Here is a 27,309-nt window from a genome sequence, read left to right on the forward strand (position 1 = left end):
TCAGCAAATAGTAGTGGCAAACTTCACATTATTGAAGGAAGGATGAATGGGAAAATGTACCAAGACGTTCTTGACAAAAATCTGCTGCCATCTACGAGGATGATGAAAATGAAACGAGGGTGGACATTGCATCAGGATAATGATCCAAAACATATTACCAAGGAAACTCTCAATTGGTTTCACCCATCCATCCATCCATCCATCCACCCATCCATTTTCTTTACCGCTTATCCTCACTAGGGTCGCGGGCTGCTGGAGCCTGTCCCAGCTGTCTTCAAGCAGGAGGCGGGCTACACCCTGAACCGGTCGCCAGCCAATCGGAGGGCACATAGAAACAAACAACCATTCGCACTCACATCTACGGGCAATTTGGAGTCTCCAATCAACCTACCACGCATGATTTTGGGATGTGGGAGGAAACCGGAGTGCCTGGAGAAAACCCACCGAGGCACGGGGAGAACATGCAAACTCCACACAGTCGGGGCTGGGATTTTAACCCCGGTCCCCAGAACTGTGAGACAGATGTGCTAACCAGTCAACGACCGTGCCAGCCCAATTGGTTTCAAAGGGTGGGAAAATAAATAAATAAATAAATAAAATAAATAAATAAAGCTTCTAGAATGGCCCAGCCAATTAACCGACTTGAATCAAATCAAAAATCTATGGAATGAACTGAAACTCAAGGATCCATAAAAGAAGCCCACGGAACCTTCAAGGTTTGAAGACTGCTTGTGTGGAGGAATGGGCCACACACCAGAGCAATGCATGTGACTAGTTTCTCCATACAGGACGCGTCTTGAACCTGTCATTCGCCCCAAAAAAGGACTTTTGTACAAACTATTAAATAAATACCAGATGGCGTGTTCAATACTTTTTCCCTGTGTCATTTCATGTTATTACTCACAACTTAATTTCTGACCTTATTTGTTCTACTTTCTTTGTATGTATGGATTACTTGGGTTGTTCCCAACATTTGGAGAAACTTTCATGTCAATAGCACCTTTGGAAGTATATTTAGTGAGAAAAATGGTGATGTGTTGAATACTTATTTCAGCCGCTTTATCTTTGATTTTGAATAGCCCATTTTATGCATACTATATTGCGTACATGTGATCTACGGCAGTGTTCCCCAACCTTCTTTGCACCACGGACCTTTTAGGAGTCTGCATTTTTCTCACGGAGCGGCTGTGGTGGCGTGCATATATATACATATCAGAATCAGAATCATCTTTATTTGCCAAATATGTCCAAAAAACACAAAGAATTTGTCGCCGGTAATTGGAGCCGCCTTAGTACGACAACACACAGTCAATTGACAGACAAACACTTTTGAGACATAAAGACATTGAGAAAAACAGTCATTGAGCAATAAAGGGTTGCTAGTTATCTGGTAATACCTGTACATTATTTTTTTTGACAATTGTGCAAAAAGATGCAGAGTCCTCTAGCACTTAGAGCAGTTCAAATGACTAATATTGCAATAGTCCGGTGTAAATCTTTTCAGTAAACGTAATGAACTGGATTAGTTTATGAAATGATTTCGTTCTTTGAGCTCTCCCGCCATTAGCAAGCCCGCTCGGACCGGAAACAGAAGCGCTCGAGTCTCGACGTGTCAATTGAGTAATGTTCCTGTACGTCCTGTTCCTCACAATGTTCCTCAATATACAATTGCAAGGAATTTAGGGATTTCATCATCTACGGTCCATATCATCATCAAAAGGTTCAGAGAATCTGGTGAAATCACTGCATGTAAGCGGCAAGGCCGAAAACCAACATTGAATGCCCGTGACCTTCGATTCCTCAGGCGGCACAGCATCAAAAACCGCCATCAATGTGTAAAGGATATCACCACATGGACTCAAGAACACATCAGAAAGCCAATGTCAGTAAATACAGTTCGGCGCTACATCTGTAAGTGCAACTTGAAACTCTACAATGCAAAGCACAAGCCATTTATCAACAACACACAGAAACGCCGCCACCGTCTCTGGGCCCGAGCTCATCTAAGATGGACTGATGCAAAGTGGAAAAGTGTTCTGTGGTCCAACAAGTCCACATTTCAAATTGTTTTTGGAAATTGTGGACGTCGTGTCCTCCGGGCCAAAGAGGAAAAGAACCATTCGGACTGTAATGGACGCAACGTTCAAAAGCCAGCATTTTGATGGTATGGGGCTGTGTTAGTGCCAATGGCATGGGTAACTTGCACATCTGTGAAGACAACATTAATGCTGAAAGGTACTTACAGGTTTTGGAGAAACATATGCTGCCATCCAAGCAACGTCTTTTTCATCTGTGTGGCGCATTATGAAGCGTAGAATACGACAACGCAGACCCCGGACTGGTGAACAGCTGAAGCTGTAGATCAAGTAAGAATGGGAAATAATTCCACCTACAAAGCTTCAACAATTAGTTTCCTCAGTTCCAAAACGTTTATTGAATGTTGTTAAAAGAAAAGGTGATGTAACTCTGTGGTAAACATGACCCTGTCCCAGCTTTTTGGGAACGTGTTGCAGCCATAAAATCCTAAATTAATGATTATTTGCTAAAAACTATCAAGTTTATCAGTTTGAACATTAAATATCTTGTCTTTGTAGTGTATTCAATTAAATATAGGTTGAACATGATTTGCAAGTCATTGTATTCTGTTTTTATTTATGTTTAACACAACGTCCCAACTTCATTGGAATTGGGGTGGTATATTCCTCCAAACTCCGGAAATAGCAGGAGTGAGGCGCTAAATGAGCAACACCATCATATCAGTGAACAGCTGACGGCCCACCCAGATGCTTTCCTCATCCAAGCTGGGGACTTTAACAATGCTGAACCCAAGACTCTGTTTCCTAAACTCTACTCAAACATTGACTTTCCAACACGGGGAAATAACACTCTGGACAATGTTTTCACCCTTCTAAGAGCGGCCTACAAGGCCATTTCCCTCCCCAACCCGGACCATGCTCAAACAGGCTGCAGCCTACAACTCCATCACATACCTTCAGGAATACACAGCGACTGTTATGGTCTACATCAGCAAGTGCATGGATGATGTCACCACCACTAAGTCCATCTGTGTCTGTGCTAATCAGAATCCATGGCTGTCGGGGGAGGTCTACAGAATACTGAAGGTCCGCAACGCGGCTTTTAGGTCTGGGGATGAGGAGGGCCTGAGGACAGCCAGGGCCAATTTCTCCTGTGGCATCAGGGAGGCCAAGAGGGAGTACTCCAGGAAGATCGCCCACTGCCTCAGTGACAGCAGTGACACCAGGAGTCTGTGGTGTGTTATTCAGACCATTACGGAGTATAAACCCTCACCACAGACCTGCAACAGCTCCACCTCCCTGCTAAATGAGTTAAATGACTTCTTTGCTCGCTTTGAGGCACATAATAGCACCCCTGCACACAAGACTTTGCCCCCTCCTGGTGACCTGGGATAGCGTGAAAAGATCTCTCGACAGGATCGAACACACGAAAAGCCCCGGTCCAAGATAACATACCTGGTCGTGTGCAGATGGACTGTGTAGCTGAACTCACAGATGTTTTCATGGACATCTTTAACACCTCCTTGAGTCAGGGTGTTGTCCCCATTTGCTTCAAAGCCACCACCGTCATCCCGGTCCCAAAGAAGTTGTCTCCTTCCTGCCTCAATGATTACCGTCCGGTAGCGCTCACTCCCATCCTGATGAAGTGCTTAAAGCGGCTAGTCATGCACCACATCAAGTCCAACCGGTCAACCGATGATGCCGTCTCCACCGCCCTCCACTTTGCCCTTACACACCTGGACTCTAAGGACTCATATGTCAAACTGCTGTTCATGGACTACAGCTCAGCATTCAATACCATTATCTCTCAACAACTGATCTACAAATTGGACCAGCTGGGGCTCAACACTGCGATGTGCAACTGGCTGCTGGAGTTTCTGACAGGGAGACTGCAGGCAGTATGAGTCGGCAGCATCGCATCCAGCACCATCACTCTAAACACAGGGGCCCCTCAAGGTTCTGTGTAGAGTCCCGTCCTCGTCACCCTGCTGTTCCATGACTGCACACCGACATACATACATACATCCATCCATCCATTTTCTGAGCCGCTTCTCCTCACTAGGGTCGCAGGTGTGCTGGAGCCTATCCCAGCTATCATTAGACAGGAGGCGGGGTACATCCCTGAACTGGTTGCCAGCCAATCGCAGACCGACATACAGCTCCAACCTATTCATCAAGTTTGCAGACGACACAACTGTGGTGGGTCTCATAAGCAACGGGGACGAGACATACTACAGGAGTGAGGTGAGCCGCCTGGGCGGGTGATGCACAGACAACAATCTCTCCCTAAATGTGGAAAAAAATAAGGAGCTTGTTGTGGACTTCAGGAGAGCTCACTCCCAGCATGAACATCAAGGGTGCAGCGGCCGAGAGAGTGAGCAGCAATCGAGAACCTCTCCTGGACCAGCAACACCTCATCACTGGCCAAGAAAGCTCACCATTGTCTCTACTTCCTCCGCAAGCTGAGAAGAGCCAGAGCCCCGACCCCCATCATGTGCTCGTTCTACAGAGGGACTATAGAGAGCATCCTGACCAATTGCATCACTTTGTGGTACGGAGCCTGCACTGCATCCTGCCGCAAGACTCTCCACCGCATAGTGAGGGCATCTGAGAAGATCATTGGAACCTCTCTTCCCTCCCTGCAGGACATTTACAGCACCCGCCTCACCTGCAAAGCCCTCCGCATAGCGGGGGATGCCACCCATCCATCATGCAGCCTCTTCAGTCTGCTGCCATCAGGGAGGTGACTGCGGAGTCTGCGGGCCAGGACTAGCCGACTCAAAGACAGTTTTAATCATCAGGCTGTCAGGAATCTGAACTCTCTACCCGCTCTGCCCCCTCTACCTCTTCTGTCCTCTGCCACCTGAATTCTGACGCCCCACAAACATCATACATGCAAATCAGTCGCCTTTCAGCGAAATTCAGAGTTTTTAACTCAAAATAGCCCATTTTCGTGAATCGTGTAGATCCGATGAGGTTTTTTTTGTGGGGGAGGGGGTCGCCGTCGCTGATGTCATAGGCTGTTTCGTACTCCTTGAACACTGGCAGCTAGAGCCATTCCACACATCCACCACCATCCACACACAGATGTAATTGTGAATATTACTCCGCGGTAGACTAAGGTTCCGCCTGTGTGTTTGAAGTCACAGGAGTTGACGAGACCAGAAAAAAACTTCTGCCGCTTCTGTTGTTAATAAATACTTTTACTTCGTTACAATGATCGAAATGTCGCTCTCTACTTTTACTTATCAATTATTGCTTATTTATCAACTATTTCGTGCGCAAGACGCCGACTTCAACTTCCGCATCGGGCGCTGTTAATCCAATTTAAGCACTAGTAACATTTAAGTCTAATTCACCAATCAAACAAGAAAGTCACATAACCTCACACGTCTTCTATTGGGCTTCCCGGACATTGGTATTCACACGAGATAAGCCTGCCCCGCTGATCGTCGTGCGTACGTGGAGGCCATGTTGGAAAGGTCGTTGTTACCATGAAGGCAACGCCGCGGTACTCTTGTTTACATTTAGACGAACAAAAACAACAGCTTTCATGTATTGTAGTATTTGTCTGGCACTGTCTGCCCAAACGTGGACATTTCAGCTCACTTATAACTTGAGAAAACACCGTGCAGATGTTTTTTTTGTAGTTTTGACTGTGCATAGACACACACAGCAACATCAGAATTTGCACATTCACATTTTATTTATTTATTAATTGATGTTCATGCTGTGGTAAAAAAAAAAGCTGAAATTACTCATTATTTACTCAGTACTTGAGGAGTAATTTCACTGTATACTTTTTTACTCTTACTCCAGTAATTTTTTGGAAGACTCCTTTTTAATGGTGTCACATTATTGTCAAGTAACAGTACTCTTTCTTGAGGACAATGTTTGGCTACTCTACCCACCTCTGGAGCAGAAATCCTCTGTTGTTACTCTTATGCAACATTTTTGCTCATCAGATCAGCACGTGTCATATTTGTTGCACTGGTCTTTTGTATTTTCGGGTTGAGGCGCTGCGGGTCGTGGCCCTGGTTTTGGTACCAGCGGCCCCGCGAAGCATACGTAACATCGGCGACAAGAATTGATCCGTACATCTTGTATTAATTAGGAAATGCGGCAACAATTATCTAATTAGTTTACGGATGTTAATGTTAAATGTATTAAGCGACGGAGCGAAGTTAAGGATTATGTCACAACACTGAATGAACTCACTTCAAATTCAGAAATGGCCAATAAAAACAGAAAAATGTACTTAATATTTTCCTGGCGGATCCATTTAGGATTAGCCTTTGAAGTTGTTGTTCTTTTCCAGAATGAGATGGGCACAGCTTGAATCAGGGATCAGATCCAGGTGGAGATAGGCATGATCAGATCCAGGTGGAGATGGGCATGGCGCAAGTTAGAGGCCAAAACAAAAAAGCAAAGAAATGACATCAACATGTGTTTGAGCGCTGTAAATAAATGTTTTTCTGCGTGAAGAAAATTATCCCCCCCCCCCCCCCTCTTATTGTACTCTTCAGTGTCTTCCAGATTGCTTAATTTATGTTCAATCAATTAAGTTTAATCAGAAAAATTCTCTGCAGGGGCTCGGGGATCCCCCCAGACCCTGCCTAAAATGTTTTTGCTCATGATTTTCTGGACTGGGTTTTGTTCAAATCACCAGTCACAAATTAGTAATTGGCGAGATACATTGATGACTCAAAAGTAATTATTGCAGTTTTTTAAAGTATTTGTAGTCAAATTAGTTTCCCGGGAAAAGTAACGCGTTACTTTGCTCGTTACTCAAATATGGTGGCATTTTGGAGTGTTATGGCAATATGACAACGTATAGTCTATATACTCTTTTATTGCATTTATACAACAGTTTATTTACTTCAATAGTCATTTGTGCAATAGTTCTTTGTTCTTGTGTGGCCTTATTCAAATGTACTTAGTACCTTAATAGTTTGATGCAACACGTGGTACCTCGGACAGCAAGTGAGTGAGGTGTGAAGAAAAGTGAGACCAGATAGATATTCTAATATGAATTAATTTTTCTACCAGCAGAATGAATTTCCATCCTCAGTTCCGGTACCAGCCATTCTCTACCCAGCTGACTTTGCAGTCCTCCGAGGAGTCCTCCAAGCGAGCCTGAGCCGATAAGTACTGTAGGACGATTCCAAAGTGTTAGCCATCATTGTACATTGATATCGCTACGGTCACGACCTGCAAAATGGCGGATCAGGTGACGCCGGATGCCAAGGCTCGTGTGGTCCAGGGTGGAGGAGACTGTGGGTGCTGGCAGCTGGTGCTCAGTGAGTGTGAGCTCCAGTTTGGTCAGTACCAGGGCCAGACCTTCAAGTGGCTGCTGAGCAACGACGTAGACTACGCCTGCTCCATCCTGGCCTCTTGCCAGAAGGAACGGGACGGCGGAGACACATCGCAATCGCCTCTGCCTCAAAAGAAAGAGCCCCTGGTATCGTACACCCGACTGTTTCCGGACATGTCCCTGGCCGGCCGGAACCGCAGCGATGCTCAGGCGCGCTGGCGATCAGGGACATAGATGACAGGCTGCTGGATTTCGGGGAGTACCGCCAGGAGACCTATCACTTCCTTTATGAGTCTCCCTGCGAGGAACATCAATTGTAAGTTGTTTTATTGTCTGTGCAAAATTTTATGAATGAAATGATCCTGATATACGAGGAATGGATGAGGAAGACGAAGGCATTCCAGGGCTCGCGGATGCACTCCTTCCAACAGTACATCCTGGGCCGAGACAGACAGCCCAAGTACAAAGCAGGTAAACGTGGTCGTTATAGAAATTATCATCATTATTAAAAATTATCCTTGACAGTGACAGGCGTTTCTTTACAGGAGAGTGTGAGCCGTCTGACCAGCAGCTAATGTCAGCTGCGGTGGAAGTAGTCTCAGCGTGAGTGAATTTAATGTCTCTACTACGTAGTCTGAGTGAGAATGAAATTAGACTGACAGCGATTTCTTGACCGTGTCTGAGGAACCGTCAGCACCCACCTCTAACCTCCGCCGCTGTTGTAGATGCACTTGCCAGAGAGCCGACAGCTGGTAGTAGAGAGTCGACCCACGACACAAATGTAGGCACAGGGGAGCACGAGGAAATGCCCTGCACTTAACAGACTGTCGTCATCAACCATCCGTCGCAGGTGCTGGCTCCAACTTTTGCTGGAGACAGAGCACGAAATCTGGACACGGAGGCTACCAGCACGTCTACGGCGCTGGTGGAGCTGCGTCTAAGCTCCTTTTCCAAGCAGGCACAGGTGGCGAACATCAGAGATCTCTGTCTCACTCTGGACTACAGGTACAAGGCCTCCATTGCCCTTCCCCCACGGCAAAAGGAACATGTTGTCCAAGGGCCGCTTCAAGACCTTGGCCAGACATCCCCACTCGGTGGGGGTGGACAGTGCCAAACGGTACGTCCGGTTTGTCCGTGCCAGGGTTTTCTGTGGCTAGTCTCTCCATTGGACAGGGCACGGAGGTAGCGCACTCAGGGAGCGTGAGTGGGTTGATGGAAGTCGTTTTCATCGACCTGTGCCACATCCACGCTCAGGGGCACTGCCTGGCTGGCATCCGCATCAGCCAATGAAGGCTGGTGATGCGTGACTACGGGCGCATCAAACAAATCTGCAGGTCGGTGCAGCTGCTGGCTGGCGCTTCCGTCCAGCTAGTGGAGGTCAACCACCGGACCCTTACGCAGTGGTAAGAATCGCTCACTATCACCACCACAACAACGGCCGTATATATTTTATGCATTTTTATTTTGACTTTATTTTGACTCGCCACGTGAGTTTGCATAGTTTATACTGGCTGGAGTCTATATTACACCGCAAGCTAACACGAACGCCGCATTGCTAACGCTCGCCGAACAAGTCAACGAAATTGAAAAAAAACACCCGGACTCACCCCTCATTATTCTCGGGGACTTTAACAAAGCTAAACTCAACCACGAACTCCCTAAATACAAGCAGCACATCGACTGTCCTACCAGGGAAAATAATACTTTAGACCACTGCTACACTACGGTAAAAAACGCATACCGTGCTATATCTCGTGCAGCCCTGGGCTCGTCTGGTCACTGCTTAATTCACTTAATACCGACGTACAAGCAAGAACTTAAATGTGCGAAGCCTACAGTGAAAACAGCAAAAAGTGGACCAATGAAGCCAAGATGGAACTTCAAAGCTGTTTAGACTGCACAGACTGGAGTGTCTTTGAAAATTCAGCTGGCAGCCTGGATGAATATACGGACACTGTCACATCCTATATCAGTTTCTGTGAAGAGGTCTGTGTACCAACAAAATCATTTCGGACATTCAACAACAACAAGCCGTGGTTCACTGCTAAACTTAAGCAGCTTCGCCAAGCTAAAGAAGATGCATATCAGAGCGGGGACAGGGCCCTGTATAATCGAGCTAGAAACCAGCTTACTAAAGAAATTAACATTGCAAAGAGGATCTATGCAGCAAAGTTGGAAAAACAGTTTAGCACGAACGACTCAAAATCAGTCTAGCATGCATTCCAATCGCTGACTAATTACAAGCGACGATCCCCCCAAGCTGAGAACAATAGCACACTAGCCAACGACTTGAATACCTTCGATTGCACAGTTTTCACTCCACACACCCACCCGGCCGCACCCGCGACCACAACCACACCTCTGACTTCTGCGTTAACCATCCATGAACAGGATGTGAGACGTATCTTCAAACAACAGAAGATTAACAAAGCGGCAGGACCGGAACATGTGTCCCCATCCTGCCTCAAAGTCTGCGCGGACCAGCTCGCTCCAGTCTTCACTCAGATCTTCAACAGATCTTTGGAAATGTGCGAAGTTCCATCCTGTTTCAAACGCTCCACCATCATTCCAGTCCCCAAGAAACCTGCAATCTCTGGTCTGAATGACTGCAGGCCTGTCGCTTTGACATCTGTGGTCATGAAGTCCTTTGAACGTCTCGTGCTGGACCACCTCAAGAGTGTCACAGGTCCCCTGCTGGACCCCCTGCACTTTGCCTACCAAGCGAACAGGTCTGCGGATGATGCAGTCAACATGGGACTGCACTTCATCCTAGAACACCTCGACAGTTCAGGGACCTACGTGAGGATCCTGTTCGTGGACTTCAGATCAGCGTTCAACACCATCATCCCTGAACTCCTTTTATCCAAGCTTCTCCAGCTCAACGTCTCACCTGCCATCTGCCAGTGGATTTACAGCTTTCTGACAGGCAGGACACAGCAGGTCAGGCTGGGGGAGGCCTCCTCATCCACACGCAGCATCAGCACTGGGGCGCCCCAAGGTTGTGTCCTCTCTCCGCTGCTCTTCTCTCTCTACACGAACGACTGCACCTCAGCGAACCCAACTGTCAAGCTCCTGAAGTTTGCAGATGACACCACTGTCATCGGCCTCATCAAGGATGGTGACGAGTCTGCATATCGACAGGAAGCGGAGCGGCTGGAGCTGTGGTGCGGCCGACACAACCTGGAGCTGAACACGCTCAAGACGGTAGAGATGATCGTGGACTTCAGGAGGCATCCTTCGCCACAGCTGCCCCTCACGTTGTCCAGCTGCCTTGTGTCAACCGTCGAGACCTTCAAGTTCCTGGGAATTACAATCTCTCAGGACCTGAAGTGGGCGACCAACATCAACTCTGTCCTCAAAAAGGCCCAGCAGAGGATGTACTTCCTGCGGCTTCTGAGAAAGCACGGCCTGCCACCGGAGCTGCTGAGACAGTTCTACACAGCGGTCATCGAATCAGTTCTGTGTTCTTCCATCACAGTCTGGTTTGGTGCTGCTACAAAAAAGGACAAACTCCGACTGCAACGGACAATCAAAACTGCTGAAAGGATTGTCGGTACCCCCCTACCCACCATTGAGGACTTGCACGCTCCCAGAACTACGACAAGGGCGTGCAAAATCCTCTCTGACCCTCCGCACCGAGGTCACCAGTCTCTTCCAGCTCCTTCCCTCAGGTAGGCGCTACCAATCAATGCAAACTAGAACTGGTAGACATTCCAACAGCTTCTTCCCTCTTGCGATCAACTTCTTAAACACCTAACCTACAATTCCATTACAACATGCTGGCAATTTTTTGACTTGAGTTCATTGTCACATTTCTGTGGGGCCAATTATGTATTACTCGTACACTCACTGTAGTTGTCTCGCCATGCTGCACTATTTGCATATACTGGCCACTCATGCCAGAGTAGCATCTGCTCCATTTGCACACTGATTGAGGACTATCTGTAACATTTGCACAACCAACATTGTCCCAGATTATCGCACTACTCGTCACTTTAAACCGCATACACTCCTTGAAGTCTCAGCACCCTTAGCACAATGGTCATTGCAACGGACTATTGCAATATTAGTCATTCGAACTGCTCGAAGTGCTGAGGACTCTGCATCTTTTTGCACAATTGTCAACAAAAAAAAAAAATTCCGGCATTACCAGATAACTAGCAACCCTTTACTGATCGGTGACTGTTTTTTTTTTGTCAAAGTCTTGTTGTCTCCAAAGTGTTCTGTAAATTGACTGTGTTGTCGTACTAGAGCGGCTCCAACTACCGGAGACAAATTCCTTGTGTGTTTTTGGACATACTTGGCAAATAAAGATGATTCTGAAAAAAGGCATCGAGTAGCGCCCGATTATTCCACTGACTCTCAACTGCTAGAATGCGAAACTCAATCGCGTAATCTGACACCCTGCGCTTGCCTTGTTGTATGGTGACAAGGGAGGGAGCTGCTTCACAATCTGGTGTGGAAAATTTGCTCCATAGTCTTTATGAAAAAAGCCCACGAATGACACGCGGCGGAATTGCAGCTCCATTCAGCAGTAGCCCACACCTTCACACAACCAGTCAGGTGGGAAATGACGAAAGCGACTTTTGCCCGCTCGGTGGGGAAGCCAGCTGCCTGCAGCTCAAAGTGGAGTTCGCACTGAGTGATGAATGGCTTAATGTTCCCAGAATCTCCAGATAACCTCTCCAGTCGAGAGAGCTGTGAGCAGACAGCAGCGGAGGTGGCAGGTGGCTGCATGGTGACTGCTTCACATGGAAATGTTGGTACCGTGGCGGTATCGGGTGTTGTGCCAACTGGTTCCTTCTCTTGAATCATTTTCATAAGAAGTTCAAACTGTGAGGCCACCTGTCTCATCATATTGTCCTGATGCCTTGACAGTCCCTCTAGATGAAGGTGGAGGGCAGCAAGCTGCTCATCCTGCTTTGAGAGGCGTTGACCCTGCGTTTGAAGGGCTTTGCGCACCGGGTCGGAGTATGCTGGGTCCATGTTATGGCCAGTTCGTTCTGTCATGAACGGAACAGAGGATAGGACCCAAAAATGCACGACTCCAAAACAAATGGACAGTTTCCAAAAAGAGAGGTTTAATATACGGGCATAGGTCGGTACACAGGCAGGCAATCCAAGAAAGGCAACAGTATCCAAAAACATGAGGCAAAAAGTAGAGGTCGATAATCAGAACAGGGTCAAGTCTTACTGTGAGTCTGTGACGTGGAAACAAGGAATGCTGGAACGCGACGACAAGGTACAACGAACTGGCGATGACAAAGAATGAGACACGAGGTTAAATGTACAGGGTAATTAAGGTGAACGAGGAACAGGTGGTGAAGATGCTCTCAGGAGCAGGTGTGTGTGAAACAGGGGGAAGACAAAACCGGAACACACACCCATGACACTACCATCCAGATGGTGGCTTTTGAGCTTTGTGTCCATAACAGTCCGGATGGTTCTTTTCCTCTTTGGCCCGGATGACACAACGTCCACAATTTCCCCAAAAAATTTTAAATGTGGACTCGTCGGACCACAGAACACTTTTCCACTTTGCATCAGTCCATCTTAGATGAGCTCGGGCCCAGAAAAGCCAGCGGTGTCTCTGGGTGTTGTTGATAAAGTGCTTTTGCTTTGCATAGTAGAGTTTCAAGTTGCAATTACGGATGTAGCGCCGAACGGTATTGACTGACATTGGTTTTCTGAAGGGTTCCTGAGCCCATGTGGTGATCCTTTCCACATTGATGTCAGTTTTTGATGTAGGGATCGAGGGTCACGGGCATTCAATGTTGGTTTTCGGCCTTGCCGCTTACATGCAGTGATTTCTCCAGATTCTCTGAACCTTTTGATGATATTATGGACAGTAGATGATGAAATCCCTAAATTCCTTGTAATTGTACGTTGAGGAACATTGTCCTTAAACTGTTGGACTATTTTCTCACGCACTTGTTCACAAAGTGGTCAATCTCGCCCCATCTTTGCTTGTGAATGTCTGAGCAGTTCAGGGAAGCTCCTTGTATACTCAATCATGGCACCCACCTGTTCCCAATTAGCCTGTTCACCTGTGGGATGTTCCAAACAGGTGTCAGAGCGGGGACAGGGCCCTGTATTTTGTACCCTCTACGAGGGCAAGAGCAAGGCGCTGTGGTTGGCGGCGCAATAGACCAAGGAAAAAGATGCCCTCTGTAAATAGTTGTAGTCGTCTGAACGTCAATTGTGTGGGTTTTTTCTTCCACTTGTGTTTCATGGAAACAAAATATTTTCTTTTTTACTCAAATAAAAGTGGTGGTATTTTACTACTTTTGTCTCTTCCTGTTCAATATAAATCATTATATTTGTCATCTATATTTTTATTTATATATGTATGTGACCGGTTATCTTCTGGCGGCACGGTGGCCGACTGTTTAGATCGTCAGCCTCACAGTTCTGAGAACCCGGGTTCAATCCCCGGTCCCGCCTGTGTGGAGTTTGCATGTTCTCCCCTTGCCTGCGTGGGTTTTCTCCGGGCACTCCGGTTTCCTCCCACATCCCAAAAACATGCATTAATTGGAGACTCTAAATTACCCGTAGGCATGACTGTGAGTGCGAATGGTTGTTTGTTTGTTTCTATGTGCCCTGCGATTGGCTGGCAACCAGTTCAGGGTGTACCCCGCCTCCTGCCCGATGACAGCTGGGATAGGCTCCAGCACGCCCGCGACCCGAGTGAGGAGAAGCGGCTCAGAAAATGGATGGATGGACGGTTATCTTCTGCGTTGTGTCGGTTTGAATAATGGTGTGACACCGGGACCTTTTTGGAGACGATCTCCTTTTATTCTGACAGAATAAATAACAGCAGAACCGCCGTATAAATTCGACTGTCCACTCGAGCTCCTACACAAAGAAAACACAGATGACTGACATCGGCAACCCGGAAGCAGTATGGCTCGTCACAGCGTTAAACCAGCGGTCTTCAACTGTTAAAAATACTATTTTAAATGTAACTCCGCTGATATGTATTGTACAAAAGGGCACAGGCGGGGCCGCAGAAAACATTTATAGTGGGGAGCACAGAAGAAGAAATTACAGGAAGAGGAGCACCAAGCTACATACACACAATTTACACTGGATCGGGAGGCATTTTCTTGTCAGGCAGTAACAGATTTTGTGTAATTCTTCATTAAACACACAGATTGACCCGGCTACATGTATACAGTTATATAATTATAAGATCTCATTTCTTACAATACTTCGAATCTACGTGTAATTCATATAGATTGATACCTATAAGGTTGGACTTATAAATGCAACGCTATATGTAACTTCTTTCAATATAAATCCAACTATTTATCATTGTTAGATTTATAATAAAGCAAGTCATTCCGTTACGCCCCGACAGGGGATCGTACCTGCGTTCGCGGGGTGCTGCGTGCCGAAGGCCGACCGCGTGGCTCATTTGTATGCGTCCCGGTACGAGGACGGGCGGACCCCCTCGATCCCCCTCGCCGAGACCGGGGATCGAACCCTTGGTCCCCGCGTGCCGAGGGAGGGACGGCCAGCCGACCGACCGCCACCTTTCTTATTTATAAAGATTAGATCTTATTTACACATATTTACATAGATACATTGGTACCGATAAGATTTCACTTGTCGCGCCTCTTATTTATATATATTATATAGATTGATGTATAGTGATCGCTTCCCGTCGATGCCGGGGATCGTACCCGAGTTACCGTTCCAACTTTAGTCTACGGTTAACCGAGAGGGTTAGCATTGCGTTGCTGAATGGCGTGACGAGTATTTCTTGTGACATTGAAACTAGCAAATTTTGAATTTTTACATATACTAAACGTGAACTTGCAAGAGCTTTAAAAAACTACATAGCGGAAAGATAGTTGGGAGAGGCTCCAAGCACGCCCGCGACCCGCGTGAGGAGAAGAAGTACAAAAAATGGATGCATGGAAAAAACGTAAGTAGTCAGCCAGTCATCCTACTAATGCTGATTTCCTGGTGGGGACAAATATGGTATCGTATGGTTATCGTTTATTGTTCAGTCATGGAACGCAGAGTGCCTAATTTTGCTTTTTAAGAGGCCACTGTCACAAAAACAAGACAAACAACAACCATAAAAAAATATATCAATCATCAATAAAGACATCACAGCATACATTCATACATGTTCTGTGTTGTATGAAACGGTTACAGATGAAAGAGGAGGTCTGGAGCCTCCCTCCGCCAGCCGATCATAGATGTTGTGACTGCTAACTAATACTACTGCTACTATTGTAAACAAGAAAAATATTCAACAGCGTATCTATAGCTGTGGTTTTTAAAAACACAATCAAAATACAGAGAAACGAGTAAATACGTGGTAGTACCAGATTCCTCCAGCAGATGGCAGCAGATCTAGATGGCCTCCCACTATATTTTTAATATAGTTTTCTAATATTTGTTGGTAAAAAACAATGATAAAATGAGAAAGCAAGGCTATATAAATGCTCGGAATAAATCGAAAATAAAAAGAAACAGATTCGTTGTACTGGTATATTTAGATTTTTTTTAAAAAGGATGAAATATGCATAAAAACATATTTTTTTTAAATAAGGAATGCTTTTTTAAAATGAGGAACGCTTCACGAATTTGCGTGTCATCCTTGCGCAGGGGCCATGCTAATCTTCTCTGTATCGTTCCAATTTTAGTATATGCGAAGCCGAAGCAACGCAATTGGTATACCTGCTGGGCAGGTATATCAAGAGCACATGATCAAACCCATCCTAGAGGTCAGGTATCACCCCGGACCACTCGGACACCTCAGTGACAAAATATATGGGTATGTATATGGGTGTCTATGGAAGCTAGTTCAACAATCTGTTAGTTATTATTGTTTGATTACAAGCAGAAATTCACAGAAAACAGTCTGTGAAAACACAGGATGTGCACACGCAACAATCTGATAGGCTGCAGGAGGTTCATGCAAATACATTTGACGTCAGACGAGTGCCGTTAGTGCAGACAAAGAGGCCGTTCCTCCCCGCTGCAGCACCCCCTCCTCGGAATGCGGCCAGGGTGGGGGAGGAAGCGCCTCGTGTGTGCTCGCAGAAGGCCTGCAGTGACACAGCGCAGCAAAACAAAGTAGAGCGCCCTGCAGTTCCTGTGCAGAAGCAGCACCGTAGACCGAGCCGATTCAGCCTCGATTCCATCGCCAACTCGTGCGCTGACTTGTTTTATGAGTGAGGACAAACAGTGTACTACTACATGGACCTTAAGATGGACATCAAGGATATTGAATGAATGCTTCAACAGCTCCCCGTACGCATGCGCTCCTCCTAAATTTCACCTCTAGGCGTTTATTTCTGTGGAATCTATCCTCAGCTATTTGCGAAAAACTCAGCCATTTGCCTCATTTTATGCGCTTTCTTTAACGCCCTAACATACCACAAGATGGTGCTGAAGGCCCAAGCCAAAAGGGATGGAAGTAGGAATTGGTGTCAAGGAAGTATGTTGAAGTGATTCATCGCGTCAGACAAAGATTTTTTTTTTATGTCGGGGAGGAGCTTAGTTTAGCCTGGGTTGTTTGCAAAAGTTACGTCGAGTCATCGTGTGTGTTGGAGTATGTTTTGTTGTTGTTTTATTCAAAATCAAATAATCTAAAAGGCATGTCTTTTTCAGGGTATTGTAAGGAGGGTTTGACATGACATGAAAGTGTTTTGGGATTGTCGTTTGTGGAATATTTATGGTTCAAACTCCTTAGATTATTGTATAATAATAACAACGATAACACATATACTTTTTATAGCCCATCCATTTGTGTCTCTCACAGAAATGCATCAATGTAGTTTTTCTTCTGCTTACCACTCTTCCGCCATCCCAAAAAACACGCAAATCAGGTGTTCTCTTGTATGTGACCTCAGAGGTCAAGGCCAAGGTGTGGTTGCCATTGTGCTTCATCACCAGGAGAGGGAGGTGCAGCCTGGAAGAATTGCTGTTGAGGGAACTTGAGGCCCAAGTGAGAGGCGGAGTAGACCCTGAGATGAAGGGAAGCCTGATCATTACGTTGCAAAGAGCTTACCCTCATCCGAGGGTCAACTTCCTCCGAGTTGTCACGTAACCTGCTTGCTGGAAGACCCCCGGTACTCTGTTTCACATGTGGACAACGCCAAAGTTAGTTGCTTTTTATTTTGTGTGGATATCTGCTACCACCTAGTGGAGACGATGCGAATTGTAATCAACTGAACCTCCATCCATCCTTTTTCAACACCGCTTGCCCTGTTCAGGGTCGCGGGGTGCTGGAGCCTATCGCAGCCGACTTTGGGCAAAATGCACCCTGAACTGGTCGCCCGTTAAGCGACAGGTCCCATACAGACACAGACAACCATTCGCACTCACATTCACACCGTCACTGAGTGGGAACTGCACCCACGCTGCCCACACCAAAGTCAGGCGAGTGTACCACTACACCATCAGTGACTCAACTAAACCCACATCAAATAATGCATCCACATAAATATGCAGGTTGGCATGTCACTACAGAAAGACATTGCCCAGATCTTTTTCCTGAGAGACACTGAAGCATAGGTCGCCACACTTGGGCCTCAAGTTCCATCCATCCATCCATCCATCCATCCATTTTCAGAGCCGCTTCTCCTCACTCGGGTCACGGGCGTGCTGGAGCCTATCCCAGCTATCATCGGGCAGGAGGCGGGGTACACCCTGAACTGGTTGCCAGCCAATCGCAGGGCACATACAAACAGACAACCATTCGCACTCACAGTCACACCTACGGGCAATTTAGAGTCTCCAATGTATGCATGTTTTTGGGATGTGGGAGGAAACCGGAGTGCCCGGAGAAAACCCACGCAGGCACGGGGAGAACATGCAAACTCCACACAGTCGGGGCCGGGGATTGAACCCGGGTCCTCAGAACTGTGAGGCTGACGCTCTAACCAGTCGGTCCACCGTGCCGCCGCCTCAAGTTCCCTCAACAGCAATTCCTCCAGGCTGCACCTCCCTCTGCTGGTGTTGAAGCACAATGGCAACCGCCCTTGGCCTTGACCTCTGAGGTCACGTAGAAGAGAACAACTGATTTGCCTGTTTTTTGGCATGGTGGAATTTTTTCAAAAAATATATTGATGCATTTCTGTGAGAGACACAAATGGATGGGCTATAAAAAGTATATGTGTTATCGTTGTTATTATTATACAATAATATAAGGAGTTTGAACCATAAATATTCCACACACTTTAATATAATTTCAAACTCTCCTTACAAAACCCTAAAAAAGAAATGCCTTTTAGATTATTTGATTTTGAAAAAATGCACCAACAAAATGTACTCCAACACACACGATGACTCGACGTAACTTTTAAAACAAGTCAGCGCACTAGGAGGCGATGTAATCGAGGCTGAATCGGCTCGGTCAACGGTGCTGCTTCTGCACGGGAACTGCAGGGCGCTCTACTTTGTTTTGCTGCGCTGTGTCACTGCAGGCCTTCTGCGAGCACACACGAGGCGCTTCCTCCCCCACCCTGGCCGCATTCCGAGGAGGGGGTGCTGCAGCGGGGAGGAACGGCCTCTTTGTCTGCACTCACGGCACTCGTCTGACGTCAAATATATTTGCATGAACCTCCTGCAGCCTATCAGATTGCTGCGTGTGCACATCCTGTGTTTTCGCAGACTGTTTTCTGTGAATTTCTGCTTTTAATCAAACAATAATAACTAACATATTGTTGAACTAGCTTCCATAGACACCCATATACATACCCATATATTTTGTCACTGAGGTGTCCGAGTGGTCCGGGGTGATACCTGACCTCTAGGATGTGTTCGATCATGTGCCCTTTATATACCTGCCCAGCAGGTATACCAATTGCGTTGCTTCGGCTTCGCATATACTAAAATTGGAACGATACAGAGAAGATTAGCATGGCCCCTGCGCAAGGATGACACGCAAATTCGTGAAGCGTTCCTCATTTTAAAAAAGCATTCATTATTTTAAAAAATCAAAATATACCAGTACAACGACTCTGTTTTTTTATTTTCGATTTATTCCGAGCATTTATATAGCCTTGCTTTATCATTTTATCATTGTTTTGTACCCAAAAATATGAGAAAACTATATTAAAAATATAGTGGGAGGTCATCTAGATCTGCTGCCATCTGCTGGAGAAATCTGGTACTACCACGTATTTACTCGTTTGTCTCTATTTTGATTGTTTTTAAAAACCACAGCTATAGATACGCTGTTGAATATTTTTCTTCTTTACAATAGTAGCAGTAGTATTAGTTAGCAGTCACAACATCTATGATCGGCTGGCGGAGGGAGGCTCCAGACCTCCTCTTTCATCTGTAACCGTTTCATACAACAAAGAACATGTATGAATGTATGCTGTGATGTCTTGATTGATGATTGATATCAGAATCAGAATTTATTTGCCAAGTATGTCCAAAACACACAAGGAATTTGTCTCCGGTAGTTGGAGCCGCTCTAGTACAACAGACAGTCAATTTACAGAACACTTTTTTTATGGTTGTTGTTTGTCTTGTTTTTGTGACAGTGGCCTCTTAAAAAGCTAAATTCGGCACTCTGCGTTCCATGACTGAACAATAAACGATTACCATACGATACCATATTTGTCCCCACTAGGAAATCAACATTCGTAGGATGACTGGCTCCCGACTTTCGTTTTTTCCATGCATCCATTTTTTGTACTTCTTCTCCTCACGCGGGTCGCGGGCGTGCTTGGAGCCTCTCCTATCTTCCCACTATGTAGTTTTTTTTAAAAACTCTTGGAAGTTCACGTCTATTATATGTAAAAATTCGTCGTTTGCTAGTTTCAATGTCCCAAGAAATACTCGTCACGCCATTCAGCGAGGCAATGCTAACCCTCTCGGTTAACCGTTGACTAAAGTTGGAACGATACCGAGAAGACACGGGTACGATCTCCGGTCTCGACGGGGAGCGATCAATATAAATCAATCTATATAATATATATAAATAAGAGGCGCGACAAGTGAAAGCTTATCGGTGTCAATGTAAATGTATGTATCTATGTAAATCAGATCTAATCTTTATAAATAAGAAAGGTTGCGGTCGGTCGGCTGGCCGTCCCTCCCTCGGCACGCGGGGAACAAGGATTAGATCCGCGGTCTCGGCGAGGGATCAATCTATTTACATACAGGGTGATTGAAAAGTAACTCGCTATTTTAAAATATTTCTAATTTATTCATTGATTTATTCATGCTGCTGGAGTCTATCCCAGCTATCTCCTGGCACACGCTGAACTGGTCGCTAGCCATCGACAATGGCGTCTGTATGACGAACGGCGGCGGAGGGTGGGAGGCACCCTCACTGAGGACAGCCAATCGTGAGTGTAGAGAGTTTATGGTGAACGCTGATTGGCCATCCTAATAAATTCGGATGCTGATTGGCCATCCTAATAAGTTACGTGGCCCCATCAGCGAACCCCGAGTATGGCCCAAGGATGACTCGCAAATTCGTGAAGCGTTTCTCATTTAAAAAAAATATTTTCTTTTGCATATTTCATCCTTTTTTTAATCAAAATATAGCAGTAAAACGAATCTGCTTTTCTTTCTCATTTTATCATGATTTTTGACCGAAAAATATGAGAAAACTATATTAGAAAATACAGTGTGAGGCCATCTAGATCTGCTGCCATCTGTTGGAGAAATGTGGTATTACTACGTATTTACTCGTTTCTCTTTATTTTCATTGTGTTTTTAAAAAACACAGCTATAGATACGCTGTTGAATATTTTTCTTCTTTACAATAGTAGCAGTAGTATTAGTTAGCAGTCACACCATCTATGATCGACTGGCGGGGGGAGGCTCCAGACCTCCTCTGTCATCTGTTACCGTTTCTTCCAACAAAGACCAAGGTGCGGTTACCATTGTGCTTCATCACCAGCAGAGGGCGTTGCAGCCTGGAAGAATTGCTGATGTGGTTTTGCGGAGCTGTTGAGGGAACTTGAGGCCCAAGTGAGAAGCGCAGGTTGACCCTGAGATGAAGGAATGCCTGATCATTCCGTTCCAAAGAGCAGAGGAAGAGGAACATCCTTACCCTCATCCTCAGGCTCAACTTCCTCAGAGTTTTCACTGAAATACCCCCGGTACACTGCTTCACATGTAAATAGTAAAAATGGTAAATGGACTTCGCCTATATAGCGCTTTATCTACACCTTCGAAGTGTCCGAAGCGCTTTACAAAGCCTCACATTCACCTACTCACACAATTCATCCACCAAAGGGCAGCTGCTGCCATGCGAGGCGCTGCCAGCACCTCAGGGAGCAATTTAGGGTTCAGTGTTTTGCCCAAGGACACTTCGACATGCGGACTGTCGGAGCCGGGATTCGAACAACCTTCCCTTCGCTCACTGGACGACGCACTCAACAAACTGAGCCGCAACCATCAAAGTTGGGTGCTTTTTATTTGTGTGGATATCTGCTACCATCTAGTGGACAAGATTACAATTGTAATCAACTGAACCTACTTCCAAACTAATGCATCCACATAAATAAATATGTGAGGTGCCACGTCACTGTCACCCCAGAAAGACAACATTGCACAGCTCCTTTTCCAGAGAGACACGCTGAAGCGGAGGTCGCTCCACTTCAGCAAATCTTCCAGGCTGCAACGCCCTCTGCTGGTGATGAAGCACAATGATAACCGCAGCTTGGCCTTGACCTCTTGAGGTCACGTCCAAGAGAATAGAAGATTTGCGTGTTTTTTGGCATGCTGGAAAAGTGGTTAGCAGAAGAAAAACTACATTGATGCATTTCTGTGAGCGACACGGATGGATAGCCAATAAAAAGCATATGTGTTATCGTTATTATTATCATTATACAGTAATGTAAGGACAGACAATAGAGGGGGAAAAAATGCCACCCCAACTTCAAATGTTTCTGTTCGCCTATAGTAATAGCTTGAACCATAACTATTCCACAAAATACAATCCTAAAACACTTTTATATCATTTCAAACTCCCCTGACGATAGCCTGAAAAAGAAATAGCTTTCTTATGATTTGATTTTGAATAAATCCACCAACAAAATGTCCTCCAACACACAATAACTCTTCGTAACTTTTGCAAACAACTCAAGCTAAACTCCTCCCCGACGTACAAAAGATCTGAGTCCGTCGCGATGAATCACTTCGACATACTTGCTTGACACCAATTTCTACTTCCATCTGCAGGACGCTCTCCTTCGTTTTGCTGCGCTGTGTCGCTGCAGGTTTCGTGCGAGCACGCATGAGGCGTTTCCTTCCCCCACCTTGGCCGCATTCCTACGAGGGAGTGGTGCAGCGAGGATGCGCGGCCTCTGTCTGCACCAACGGCACTCGTCGGCGCTCAAATGTATTTGCATGATCCCCCCGGCAGCGCTCAAATGTATTTGCATGATCCCCCCGGCAGCCTATCAGATTGCCGTGTGTGCACTCCTGTTGTCGAGTTGTCTTAGTGGTCTGGGGTGATACCTGACCTCTAGGATGTGTTCGATCATGTGCTCTTTATATACCTGCCCAGCAGGTATACCAATTGCGTTGCTTCGGCTTCGCATATACTAAAATTGGAACGATACAGAGAAGATTAGCATGGCCCCTGCGCAAGGATGACACGCAAATTCGTGAAGCGTTCCTCATTTTAAAAAAGCATTCCTTATTTTAAAAAAATATTTTGTTATGCATATTGCATCCTTTTTTTAAAAATCAAAATACACCAGTAAAAACGAATCTGTTTTTTTATTTCCGATTTATTCCGAGCATTTATATAGCCTTGCTTTCTCATTTTATCATTGTTTTTGAACCAAAAATATTAGAAAACTATATTAAAAAATATAGTGTGAGGCTATCTAGATCTGCTGCCATCTGTTGGAGAAATGTGGTATTACCACATATTTACTCGTTTCTCTTTATTTTCATTGTGTTTTTAAAAACCACAGCTATAGATACGCTGTTGAATATTTTTCTTCTTTGCAATAGTAGCAGTAGTATTAGTTAGCAGTCACACCATCTATGATCGACTGGCGGGGGGAGGCTCCAGACCTCCTCTTTCATCTGTAACCGTTTCTGACAACAAAGACCAAGGTGCGGTTAGCATTGTGCTTCATCACCAGCAGAGGGCGTTGCAGCCTGGAATAATTGGTGATGTGGTTTTGCGGAGCTGTTGAGGGAACTTGAGGCCCAAGTGAGAAGCGCAGTTGACCCTGAGATGAAGGAATGCCTGATCATTCCGTTCCAAAGAGCAGAGGAAGAGGAACATCCTTACCCTCATCCTCAGAGTTTTCACTTCAGAATCAGAATCATCTTTATTTGCCAAGAATGTCCAAAAAAACACACACAAGGAATTTGTCTCCGGTAGTTGGAGCCGCTCTAGTATGACAACAGACAGTCAATTGACAAGAGAACACTTTATAGACATAAAGACATTGACAAAAAAAATAGTCACTGAGCAATAAAGGGTTGCTAGTTGTCTGGTAATGCCGGTACATTTATTTATTTTTGACAATTGTGCAAAAGATGCAGAGTCCTCTAGCACTTAGAGCAGTTCAAATGACTAATATTGCAATAGCCCGGTGCAATGACCATTGTGCAAAGGGCGCTGAGACACCAAGGAGTGTATGCAGTTTAAAGTGACGAGTAGTGCGATAATCTGGGACAATGTTGATTTTGCAAATGTTGCAAATACTCCTCAATCAGTGCAAATGGAGCAGATGCTACTCTGGCATGAGTGGCCAGTATTGGTCAACGACAGATATGCAAATAGTGCAGCGTGGCGAGACTACTACAGTGAGTGCACGAGTAATGTATAATTGGCCCCACAGAAATGTGACAACAAACTCAAGTCAAAAAATTGCCAACATGTTGTAATGGAATTGTAGGTTTGGTGTTTAAGAAGTTGATCGCAAGAGGGAAGAAGCTGTTGGAATGTCTGCTAGTTCTAGTTTGCATTGATCGGTAGCGCCTACCTGAGGGAAGGTGCTGGAAGAGCTGGTGACAGGGATGTGGAGGGTCCGAGAGGATTTTGCATGCTCTTGTCTTAGTTCTGGCAGCGTGCAAGTCCTCAAGGGTGGGTAGGGGGGTACCGACAATCCTTTCAGCAGTTTCGATTGTCCGTTGCAGTCGGAGTTTGTCCTTTTTTGTAGCAGCACCAAACCAGACTGTGATGGAAGAACACAGGACTGATTCTATGACCGCTGTGTAGAACTGCCTCAGCAGCTCCCGTGGCAGGCCGTGCTTTCTCAGAAGCCGCAGGAAGTACATCCTCTGCTGGGCCTTTTTGAGGACGGAGTTGATGTTGGTCAGCCACTTCAGGTCCTGAGAGATTGTAATTCCCAGGAACTTGAAGGTCTCGACGGTTGACACAAGGCAGCTGGACAACGTGAGGGGCAGCCGTGGCGAAGGATGCCTCCTGAAGTCCACGATCATCTCTACAGTCTCGAGCGTGTTCAGCTCCAGGTTGTGTCGGCCGCACCACAGCTCCAGCCGCTCCGCTTCCTGTCGATACGCAGACTCGTCACCGTCCTTGATGAGGCCGACGACAGTGGTGTCATCTGCAAACTTCAGGAGTTTGACAGTCGAGTGCGCTGAGGTCCAGTCATTCGTGTAGAGAGAGAAGAGCAGCGGAGAGAGGACACAACCAGTGCTGATGCTGCGTGTGGATGAGGTGGTCTCTCCCAGCCTCATCTGCTGTGCCCTGCCCGTCAGGACGCTGCAAATCCACTGGCAGATGGCAGGTGAGACGCTGAGCTGGAGAAGCTTGGAGGAAAGGAGTTCGGGGATGATGGTGTTGAACGCTGAGCTGAAGTCCACGAACAGGATACTCGCCTAGGTCCCTGCACTGTCGAGGTGTTCTAGGATGAAGTGCAGTCCCATGTTGACTGCATCATCCGCAGACCTGTTCGCTCGGTAGGCAAACTGCAGGGGGTCCAGCAGGGGACCTGTGACGCTCTTGAGGTGGTCCAGCACGAGACGTTCAAAGGACTTCATGACCACAGATGTCAAGGCGACAGGCCTGTAGTCATTTGGAGCAGAGCTTGCAGGTTTCTTGGGGACTGGAATGATGGTGGAGCGTTTGAAACAGGATGGTACTTCGCACAGTTCCAGAGATCTATTGAAGATCTGAGTGAAGGCTGGCGCGAGCTGGTCTGTGCAGACTTTGAGGCAGGATGGGGACACATGGTCTGGGCCTGCCGCTTTGTTAATCTTTTGTTGTTTGAAGATGCGTCTCACATCCTGTTCGTGGATGCTTAACGCAGAAGTCGGTGGAGTGATGGTGGTCGGTGGTGCGGCTGGGTGGGTGTGGGGTGTGAAAGTGTCCTTTTCAAATCTGCAGTAGAAGGTATTCAAGTCGTCGGCTAGTGTGCTATTCTTCTCAGCTTGGGGGGATCGTCGCTTGTAATTAGTCATATTGGGTGCTTTTTATTTGTGTGGATATCTGCTACCATCTAGTGGACAAGATTACAATTGTATTCAACTGAACCTACTTCCAAACTAATGCATCCACATAAATAAATATGTGAGGTGCCACGTCACTGTCACCCCAGAAAGACAACATTGCACAGCTCCTTTTCCAGAGAGACACCCTGAAGCGGAGGTCGCTCCACTTCAGCAAATCTTCCAGGCTGCAACGCCCTCTGCTGGTGATGAAGCACAATGATAACCGCAGCTTGGCCTTGACCTCTTGAGGTCACGTACAAGAGAATAGAAGATTTGCGTGTTTTTTGGCATGCTGGAAAAGTGGTTAGCAGAAGAAAAACTACATTGATGCATTTCTGTGAGCGACACGGATGGATAGCCAATAAAAAGCATATGTGTTATCGTTATTATTATCATTATACAGTAATGTAAGGACAGACAATAGAGGGGGAAAAAATGCCACCCCAACTTCAAATGTTTCTGTTCGCCTATAGTAATAGCTTGAACCATAACTATTCCACAAAATACAATCCTAAAACACTTTTATATCATTTCAAACTCCCCTGACGATAGCCTGAAAAAGAAATAGCTTTCTTATGATTTGATTTTGAATAAATCCACCAACAAAATGTCCTCCAACACACAATAACTCTTCGTAACTTTTGCAAACAACTCAAGCTGAACTCCTCCCCGACGTACAAAAGATCTGAGTCCGTCGCGATGAATCACTTCGACATACTTGCTTGACACCAATTTCTACTTCCATCTGCAGGACGCTCTCCTTCGTTTTGCTGCGCTGTGTCGCTGCAGGTTTCGTGCGAGCACGCATGAGGCGTTTCCTTCCCCCACCTTGGCCGCATTCCTACGAGGGAGTGGTGCAGCGAGGATGCGCGGCCTCTGTCTGCACCAACGGCACTCGTCGGCGCTCAAATGTATTTGCATGATCCCCCCGGCAGCGCTCAAATGTATTTGCATGATCCCCCCGGCAGCCTATCAGATTGCCGTGTGTGCACTCCTGTTGTCGAGTTGTCTTAGTGGTCTGGGGTGATACCTGACCTCTAGGATGTGTTCGATCATGTGCTCTTTATATACCTGCCCAGCAGGTATACCAATTGCGTTGCTTCGGCTTCGCATATACTAAAATTGGAACGATACAGAGAAGATTAGCATGGCCCCTGCGCAAGGATGACACGCAAATTCGTGAAGCGTTCCTCATTTTAAAAAAGCATTCCTTATTTTAAAAAAATATTTTGTTATGCATATTGCATCCTTTTTTTAAAAATCAAAATACACCAGTAAAAACGAATCTGTTTTTTTATTTCCGATTTATTCCGAGCATTTATATAGCCTTGCTTTCTCATTTTATCATTGTTTTTGAACCAAAAATATTAGAAAACTATATTAAAAAATATAGTGTGAGGCTATCTAGATCTGCTGCCATCTGTTGGAGAAATGTGGTATTACCACATATTTACTCGTTTCTCTTTATTTTCATTGTGTTTTTAAAAACCACAGCTATAGATACGCTGTTGAATATTTTTCTTCTTTGCAATAGTAGCAGTAGTATTA

The 27,309-nt window shown here is 45.9% G+C and overlaps 4 non-coding genes across 4 annotated transcripts; 3 read left to right on the plus strand and 1 right to left on the minus strand.

The window, feature by feature from the left end:
- Nucleotides 1-15,927: 15,927 nt before the first annotated feature.
- Nucleotides 15,928-16,033, minus strand: LOC133405634 (U6 spliceosomal RNA). Its single transcript, XR_009768979.1, has one exon. It is a non-coding gene; the product is annotated as a U6 spliceosomal RNA (small nuclear RNA).
- Nucleotides 16,034-19,179: 3,146 nt separating this feature from the next.
- Nucleotides 19,180-19,285, plus strand: LOC133405636 (U6 spliceosomal RNA). Its single transcript, XR_009768980.1, has one exon. It is a non-coding gene; the product is annotated as a U6 spliceosomal RNA (small nuclear RNA).
- A 3,578-nt stretch (nucleotides 19,286-22,863) lies between these two features.
- Nucleotides 22,864-22,969, plus strand: LOC133405637 (U6 spliceosomal RNA). Its single transcript, XR_009768981.1, has one exon. It is a non-coding gene; the product is annotated as a U6 spliceosomal RNA (small nuclear RNA).
- A 3,885-nt stretch (nucleotides 22,970-26,854) lies between these two features.
- On the plus strand, nucleotides 26,855-26,960 carry LOC133405638 (U6 spliceosomal RNA). Its single transcript, XR_009768982.1, has one exon. It is a non-coding gene; the product is annotated as a U6 spliceosomal RNA (small nuclear RNA).
- The last annotated feature ends 349 nt before the right edge of the window (nucleotides 26,961-27,309 follow it).

This window comes from Phycodurus eques, chromosome 7, assembly GCF_024500275.1.
Source record: "Phycodurus eques isolate BA_2022a chromosome 7, UOR_Pequ_1.1, whole genome shotgun sequence".
NCBI lineage: Eukaryota > Metazoa > Chordata > Actinopteri > Syngnathiformes > Syngnathidae > Phycodurus > Phycodurus eques.